Source organism: Anomaloglossus baeobatrachus, chromosome 9, assembly GCF_048569485.1.
Source record: "Anomaloglossus baeobatrachus isolate aAnoBae1 chromosome 9, aAnoBae1.hap1, whole genome shotgun sequence".
Lineage (NCBI taxonomy): Eukaryota > Metazoa > Chordata > Amphibia > Anura > Aromobatidae > Anomaloglossus > Anomaloglossus baeobatrachus.
The window spans coordinates 200714169-200723042 of NC_134361.1; positions in this window are offsets into that span (position 1 = coordinate 200714169).

Genomic DNA, 8874 nt, shown 5'->3' on the forward strand with positions numbered 1-8874 from the left:
CATAAAACTATGTTATACTATTTCATTTTTATGCATAAAACTCAATAAAAAGTTAATTAATTTTTTTTCTACCAGGCACCGCCATGGGTACCCAGTTACTCCCATGTACACCATTGAAATGTACAATACCATAATTCAATTGACAATACATCTCCCTACTCTTGGAATGTCTACTGAAGTAGTGGAGAGTCTAATGACAAAAGATATCAGGGACATTATTTCAGACTGCAGATCCTTTTTTAGCTGTGAAAGAGGACGGTGGCAGCAATTCTCACATAAAGAATACAGGAGCATTCTGTATATGTAAGAGTTATAGAGAAAGCAGTGGGCAATTGATGAGCTGATTCATAATTCAGCCAACAGCTACGGTACCTACTGTCTATGGGGCACCTTAGACCTTCCATCTTTGACATTTATAAGCCCTAATATAGCACACAAATTGAGTTTGTTCTCTTTAAAGCAATGGTGACTTCTAGGAGGTCTCGCTCATACTTCATAGTGCTGGGCAGTAATTTGGTGTTATCCCCCAGATAAGCTCCTTGTCTCTCTAACCATTTGCTTGGCCAGCTTAACAAAACAAGGCATGTGGCTGACCCTGTAGATGGTCTGTCACTGTTATCAGTGGGTGATGGATATGTAAGATATGGAACCATCAGGTTTATAAGCCACATCTGCTCAGGATGCACTGGCATTTGTCAGGAGGTCACACACATGCCAGGCTGGAGATAAGGGGGATCTGGAACAGCTGGAAGAGCCACCTCACTAATAACATCCAGATCAGATCCTTCTGGAGGCCACTATCTGCTGCAGTCAAACAAAGCCAAAGTGTGAAAGCCACCACTTCTCCAAACCCATCTGCTACCATACCCTCAACCATGTGTGTCCAAGGACCAAATGCAGCAAGTGTGACTTTATGAGCCAAGTGTATGAAATGAGGAGGTGATGGGTCTTGGATCTTCAGCCATACTTTCAATATAGACTAAGAACAGTTGTCAGGGTGAGGGGATCAAACAGCAAGAGACCCTCCCATCACCATCTATAACCACAGGGCCAAAATCTCCAGGAACACCATCGCGGGGTTGATTTTTTCCTATTTTTAAGAGGTTTATAAGAGAAATTGTGCACCGTAGGAGCTTACAATCCATGTAATAATGGTAGAGTTATGCCTAATGTCTTTTCTGTATCCACTCATTTCCACTGGTTTTGTCTTAGACTCATGAAAACCTGAGATCCTCAGGAGACTTTTTGATATTCCATTCGCAACCCATAGACAAGAATGGCCAATTGTAAGTTCTTATGGTGACCCTAGACCTTAAAAATGTGAACACAAACAAAAGTTACTGGAACAATCAATAAATTATTATTATATTTGCTTCTATAGCACCAATGCAACATATTATACACCAGGGGTCCCGAAGCTCTGGCTCGTGGGCCCATAATGTGTTAGTTGAAGACCATGTCTAACAAACACCTATGAAAAGCAGCTCTCCAGATTCTGACTTTTGTGAGAAGAGTAGCTCTAGATACACATATATTAGCTAAAGGGTTAAAGAGAGAAATTAAAGCGGTTATTCACTACTTGGACAACCCCTTCTCATTCCCCATGTTTGGTCCTATTAAAATAGAAAAGGCTTATACTCCTCTCCCGTGCTGGGCTGTTCCAGCGGTATTAGCGCTCTCATTCCCGGGGCTCACGTGAGGTTGTGACGTCACATAAGCCCCGCGCCCAATCACCACCGGCTTATCCTCACCTTCAAATGTATAAGTAATCAACAGGAAGCGCGTGGCAACCACAGCTCTGATTTCCTGTTGATTACTTATATGTCTGACGACGGGAAGGGGGTGGTGTCACAACCTCACATAAGCTCCATGAACATGAGCCGGTACAGCTGAAACAGCCCAGCACGGGAGGGGAGTATAAGCTTTACTGTAATGGGATCAAACAAGGGGAATAAGGGTTGTGTCGCCCAGGGATATGGGTACTCGATCCCAAGCGGTGTATAACTGGAGAATGTCACTTTCGTGGCCGTTTCCCATTTCCGTGCCCTGGGCCCTTTTTGTGAAGGGGAATATTTACAGGGGATTAGAATAATGTTCACACGTGACGCCACCTGCGGTGTTGCGGCTATGTAGGTGGAGCCGCCGCTGCACAATCTCCACTGGTGCGGCTGGTGTTAATGGCAGCCTGGATGGTAGGCCCTCCGCAAGCAGGGCCGGGCCCCAGAGGGTGTCATGTCCCCACCAGAGTCTGCTAGTGCGACTTCTGCTCCGATCGCCAGGCGACGCCGTGTTCCCACCATGGATAGTGTTGGTGATGGGAGAGGAGTCGGTGCCAGTGTCTCTGCTGAGCACAAGCTCCCCTCATCCACTAGGCTGGATTTCCCTGGAACCTGCAGTACCACTGGATGACTGTAGGTGGCGTGTGTCTTCCAGCTGAAGTTACCATCATTCACCTGCAGCCTATGGGAAGACACCACACCCTTCTTATTTCCCCTCCTGTCATGTGACCACTGCCAGAGATAGTTTGTATTCCTGGTTTCTGTGCTGTTTGTATTTTGATTCCTGTGCGCTGACCTTGCTTGTGTTCTGACTACCCTTCTACCTGTCGTTTATGTACCTCGCTGCCCGATCCGGATTTGACCTCTGCTTCGTTTGCTGATTACGTCCTTGCCTGCCGATTCTGTCCCTGTTCTGCTATTCCTGGTTTGACCCTGCCTGATGACTACTCTCCGGGCTGCAGCCTTCCACAAGTAGTGATCTCCAAGGCCCTGTGTAATTCCAAATCCCTGTATAGGGGTTAAAGGGTTTCAGGGTTTTAGGGGTCCTGCTTGGTGGGTGGCTTCCCTCTAGCCCATCTATTACATCCCATCTGAGTCTGTGGATCCAGGCAGGTGTTACACAGGGTAGGTGATGTGACGAATGTCGGAAGAAGGGAGTCCACACAAGAGTTCAGTGCAACTGGGTTTTTACTCACTTTTGTTGGTTGTAACTGATTAACCGAAGCCAGCTGGTTTTGCCTCCAGGTTCCCTTAGTCCCAGTGCCAGTTTAGTAATCTGGTACCTTCTTCCCCTGCACCTGTCTCTGGTTGGTGGGTCCCCGTAGCGTAGAGCAACTGGGGGTCCCTGTCCGGTATTTTTTTCCATTGCTGTCCGACTGACGGTAGCGTGAACTCTGTGGGGTTGGAGTCTCTGGTCCTGTCCTCGGCTGTTCTCCCGTTGCTACTGAGTCTCAGATTTTTAAGGTCAGCGAGGTACTTGATGGTTCCCTTGCTGTGCAGGTGTTAACAGGCCTGCCTGGAGCTTCTGCCTGTCCTAGGGTCCTGTATCCCGTCGGTGTGTAGTTCCAGGATTACTCCACCAGCAACTATCCTCCTTGGCACCAGGTTACTGCTCACTCCAGGACAGTCCGTCTCTTCACGTCCACCTTCACTGCTCAACTCTCACTGTCTTTCTGTCCACTCTCCACAGTCCGCCCTTCCCACCTGGTCAACTAGTGGACTGGACTGGCTCCACCTCTAGGCGGCCATCCATTGGTCCGACCCTAGCTAGGTACCATTCTATGGGGGATTGTTGGGGAAAAACTGGGATTTTGTGAAGTGTTTGTGTGTTACTGGCACTGGGCTTCCGGGTTCCTAGGGGTAGGCCCTGCATCCCGGTGAGGATGCAGAACCTTGCAGCTCCCTGATGGCTTCAGGGGCTCTACAGAAGTGGGTTTCCAAATTTTGGACTACCCCTTGAAGTCTGGTAAGCTGGAGATGAACACTTTGTAAGAAAATTGATCTTGTGCAATCATAGATACAAACAGGAGAGAAGACACTGGTGGACCTATCTAGGTGTATCAGACCCTGGTGGACCTATCTAGGAGGAGAATACCCTGGTGGACCTATCTAGGAGGAGAATACCCTGGTGGACCTATCTAGGCGGAGAAGACCCTGGTGGACCTATCTAGGAGGAGGAGACCCTTGTGGACCTATCTAGGCTTGCCCAAGATCCATCTACCTACAGAGTGTTCATTCATCAAGTTGCCATGGTTTGAGATCGAGCTGATGGCCGTTTTAAGAAAGAAGCTGGGGATAAGAGGATACTGCCAGTTAAAGGGTTGCTTGAAGCTGGATGCAAAAGTTTGGTGGGAGTGCCTGATGTGAGAATACCAAATGGGGCAACAATGGACATAACATCAGTGCAATCTATGCAACCACATAGAGACCCAAGAGATAACGGGGCTCTCATTTCACCTCTTCAGTAGGTGGAATCATGTATTATGACGACCTATTGGAATGTAAAGGGTCCAAATACTGTTCTTCCACAGAGGCCTTCTACTGTCAATGTCTATCTCTGAAATGGGGGTAAGGTGGGATCCTCTGGATGCAAGAATACTGTCTCTGTATGATTTCTATGGGAAAGTTTGGGCTATTACACTGGTAATGGTGGCTCTGAATGTCACCATTGAGTGGGGGGGAACGGGATGTCTCTACTTGGGGAACTCATTGTGGCTCATAATCTTTTCTCAAAGCCTAAGGTGGCTCTCAAGGTAAGAAAGGTTGTGGACCACTGTCGTACACCTTCCCCATTGGGGTTCACAATATAAATTCCCTATCAGAATGAAACCTTTGCAAGAACTGGAAAAACATACGAACCCGTGCAACTATTGAGTATTTACGGTAATTTAATAAAGGGGAATCCTGAATATAGCTGCCCATAACCGTATCTAACCCTCAGACCCTATGGGTAGATCAATAGAGAATTTCCAGAATTTTAGGAAAATCTCAGTTTTCACTATACCAGCAAATCCAATCTTAATCCCAATTATATTTTGATGTTATATGTAGTGAATATGAAATGTGAATCGTCAATGTACCAAAATGGCATTAAGTGTACTAATCTATAGGACAAGGGCAGGATGTCCTATCTGCCCCCTGCCGATTCATTAACTGATGCCAGACTTGTGACTTCAATCATGCAAATGATGGACAGTGCTTTGTTTGTCCAGTATAGTCATTACACTCTACATTTGCATGGCTTTGGTTTGGTAATGTTGTATATTTATGATTGTTTATGTTGGAATTAAGCATAGCGATCGCTTTAGATTAACCACCCCATTATTTTATGCACTGTACTATACACTCACACATGGATGTGCACAGAGGAAAGAGAATCCAATGGTAATTAAATTAAAGGACCCCTACATCTGGTACTGGTTGACACCTCCAATCCTTTTGAAGAGGATGCATTTGAGTGATTGCATCCCATCCCTTTAATACATCGCCTGTGGATAAGGCTAAGTCTGGCCTCCCAATTTCCAAGAGCCATATAGCACCTACATAGGCTGCCTCTATGATACACTTTGCTCTTGAGGACAGGTTTGAATGGCTGTGATAGAATTCTGCAATCCTTTATTTTAATGTATTTTTTGGACGTTGATTGATCACAACAGATCTTTCTGTGATACAATACTGCATATAAATGGGCAAAAGGCATAAGATATTGTCAATTGGTTCATGGAGATGTATTGCTGCCCCACAGAGTTGGGTTCCAGCCTAGCAATGGCGTCATGAAATTAAGATCGTAAGTTTTTCTCATATTAATGAAGTCAAAGGTTGATTCAGAATCAGTCAAAGTTTATGAATTTCTGGTTGGTAACCCCTATGGGCACTGTAAAGGCTAACATCGTTATCATGTAGCGACTTATTATTGTCACAATGACTTTGGGCTAGCGGGCAACCAGGACTCCTAAGTTGTCCCTCAAGCTATGGAGCCCTATGATATCCCTATTCTAAGGGATAATCCTAATGGTGGAGAGGCCTGAGTCTCCTTACTGGCCCTGCTCCTGACCAGTCCTGATCCCTATTCTCAGAGATACCCCTAATGGTGGGGATGTCTGAGTCTTCTTCCTGGTCCTGCTCCTGACCAGTCCTGATCTAATTCCCCATTCCGCAGGGAGGGACGGGACAGGAGTATGCTGAAACCACAGAAAAAGACAGACAGGGGGGAAAAAAAAACCCCAAAACTCGGTCACACAGAGCATGCACGCACACATAAGACAATAAGGCCCCTTTTACATTGCTTTCAGTTCTCTGTTCACTTGTCCTATCGGGGCTTCTGTACAAACCCCCCGCAAAATGGGTTTCGGACGTATGCGCCGACAGGGCCACTGACTATAATGGTGGAAATGGAGTCACTATGTGATCTGTCATGCACCATTTTCGGGTGTATACGCTTTCTGGATTCAAACAACCAGACGCAGTCTACTACGTCCAGGTGCCCGCCTCCAGAAAGGGTATATGCCTGAAAATGGTGCAGGACAGAGCACACGGTGACTCCATCTGCACCATTATAGTCAGTGGTCCCGTTGGCGCATACATCCGAAACCCGTTTTGCGGAAGTGCAGACTGAAGCCCCGATGGGCCCACTGAATGGAGAGCTGAACGCAATGTGAAAGAGGCATAAGGGATTCAGGAGGAAAACAAGAGCAGGAAGGAAATACAAAACATCAGGGGTAAACTCCACAACCGCTACAAGCAAAAAGCAACAACTAAGCATAACTTTCACCAGAGTGAGTCTGGGACACCACACCTCACAGAATAAACTATAGCTGGCATAGGTAGAAGGATTCCACCAGCATAAATAGGAGGGGAGCAGAGTAATAGGTCTCCCCATAACATGATTAAAGGAGCAAGTGGACTAGCAGATATTAAGGGTATGTACACACCCTGCAGTTTTGTCGTAACCACAAATATGCACCATGTGACAAAAAAAATGCATCTTGTTGCCAAAAAACGTGCTTTTTTATGCGTTTTTTGAAGCGTTGTTGTTGTGTGTTTGACTATGTGTTTTTCTTTGCGTTTTTAATCGCCATTGGGTGAACAACGCAAAAAGAATTGATATGCTGCGGTTTTGTTGTCACCGCAAAACTGCAGCCAAAAAAAGCAACGTGCGCACAGAAAATCTGAAGTCTCATAGACTTTGCTGGGGAAGAAAAAGCATGCAGTTTGTGGCGACTGAAAGGAACGTGATAATTCAGAACACTTGAACTCCTGGCACTTGTAGTGAATCTTTCCATTACATAATGTGGCCTGAATAAACCCTTTAGAGTAATGATTCATTGAAAATCCAATTTTGCGGTGTAAATTAGCATCATACTGAGGAAATTAGCACAGACCCTCGAAATGGCATTAAACTCTCAGGGGGGTATTAGTCAGCCACAAAAAGGCACACAGCAAATTGAGCAAAGGGGTAAATTGTGTCACCTCCTGCCCATCTGACACTTTTGCTGTCTGACAGAAGACACATGGCGGAGGCACACTAATATTTTAGCTACAAGGTTCCGGACTTCCATTTTGTCAGAGAAAATGGCCATTTGTTTAATGTCTGTACAAATGGGACAAATGTGTAAGGAACAAGGGGCCTGTGAAGGAGAGGGATATGGCAACCTATGTGGTAATGATTAAGGCCCCTTTCACATTGCGTTCCTCTCCCCATTCAGTTGTCCTGTCGCGGTTCCTGTCCGAATCCCCTGCAAAATATTTTTTGTACATATGCGCCAACAGGGCCATTGACTATAATGGTGCAGATGGGGTCACCGTGTGCTCTGTCATGCTTCATTTTCGGGAGTATACACTTTATGGAGGCGGACACCCAAAGGCAGTATACAACGTCTGTGTGTTTGCCTGCAGAAAACGTATACTCCCAAAAATGGTGCATGACAGAGCACACGGTGACGCTATCTGCACCATTAGAGTCAATGGCCCCTTTGGCGCATACATCCAAAACCCATTTTCCGGGGGGTTTCGGACGGAAGCCCCGAAGGGACCTCTGAACGGGGAGAGGAACGCAATGTGAAAGCGGCCTAATAGAAAAGTACAAGCCTTTCAAAAATATGAGGCAGCTGTCGGCTGTTCGTGTTTACGGAGCCGTGTGTGAGGAAAAGTATAGTGGGGCTGTTAGGAACATTTTCCTTTATTTTTCTAAGGGCCTCTACACACTGGGACATATGGGTATCATGAAAACAAGCCTTGTCGCCCATAGCAACCAACCACAGCGCAGCTTTCATTTGTCCACAGCAGTTTAAGAAATGTAAGGAGAGCTATGATTGGTTGCTAGGAGCAACAAGGCCTTGTTTCACTTAGTGTTGAGTGAAGCCTCATTTCTATTGATAACTAATTTTGAGGGGTGGGGGGATGGAAGTAAAAAGAGAAAATCCAACTGAAAAACATACCCCAAGATAATGCTGCTATTAATATATATATATAGAGGGGTCCATTTATTAAAACTTTCTGCCTATAGAAACCAATCATAATACAGCTTTCAATTTCAGGTCCTTATAGCACGGTCCATACTCTGACTATGTTTCACGGACGTCTGAACGAGGCCTTATGGTTACTTGTACAGGGGCATAAGGGGAGTCAATGGCCCCTCTGATCCATAATAGGAACTAGTGTTTGGGGAAAACCCTTTAAGTGCATATATTTGGGACTAAAAATCATTTTTGCAATTGGGTTTCATGAAAAATGTTGCACCTTTCGCTTTTACAGGACTTTGTTTTCCTGCACATTCAACTTTGTTGTGGTCTGTGGTCATAAATCAGCTGTGAGAAGCTAAAAAAGACAGATAAGAGAAAGATTCCCAAAAGGCTGTCAGAATGAGCTCACTGATGGATTCTCAGTTAACTCAATTGGCAGATAATGTGGCGCCCCTGACCTGGTCAGGCACCACTGAGTACTGCACCCATACTGGGAACAGTACAATACAGGTAATCCAGAAGGCTGACCGGGGTGTGGTACACAGGCGCATAGTGATCAGGTCTCACACATGTACCTATGAGAGGACCCCTGGGGATCCCAGGAGGGGGTGAAGCATGAGCATGGCCTCCATCTC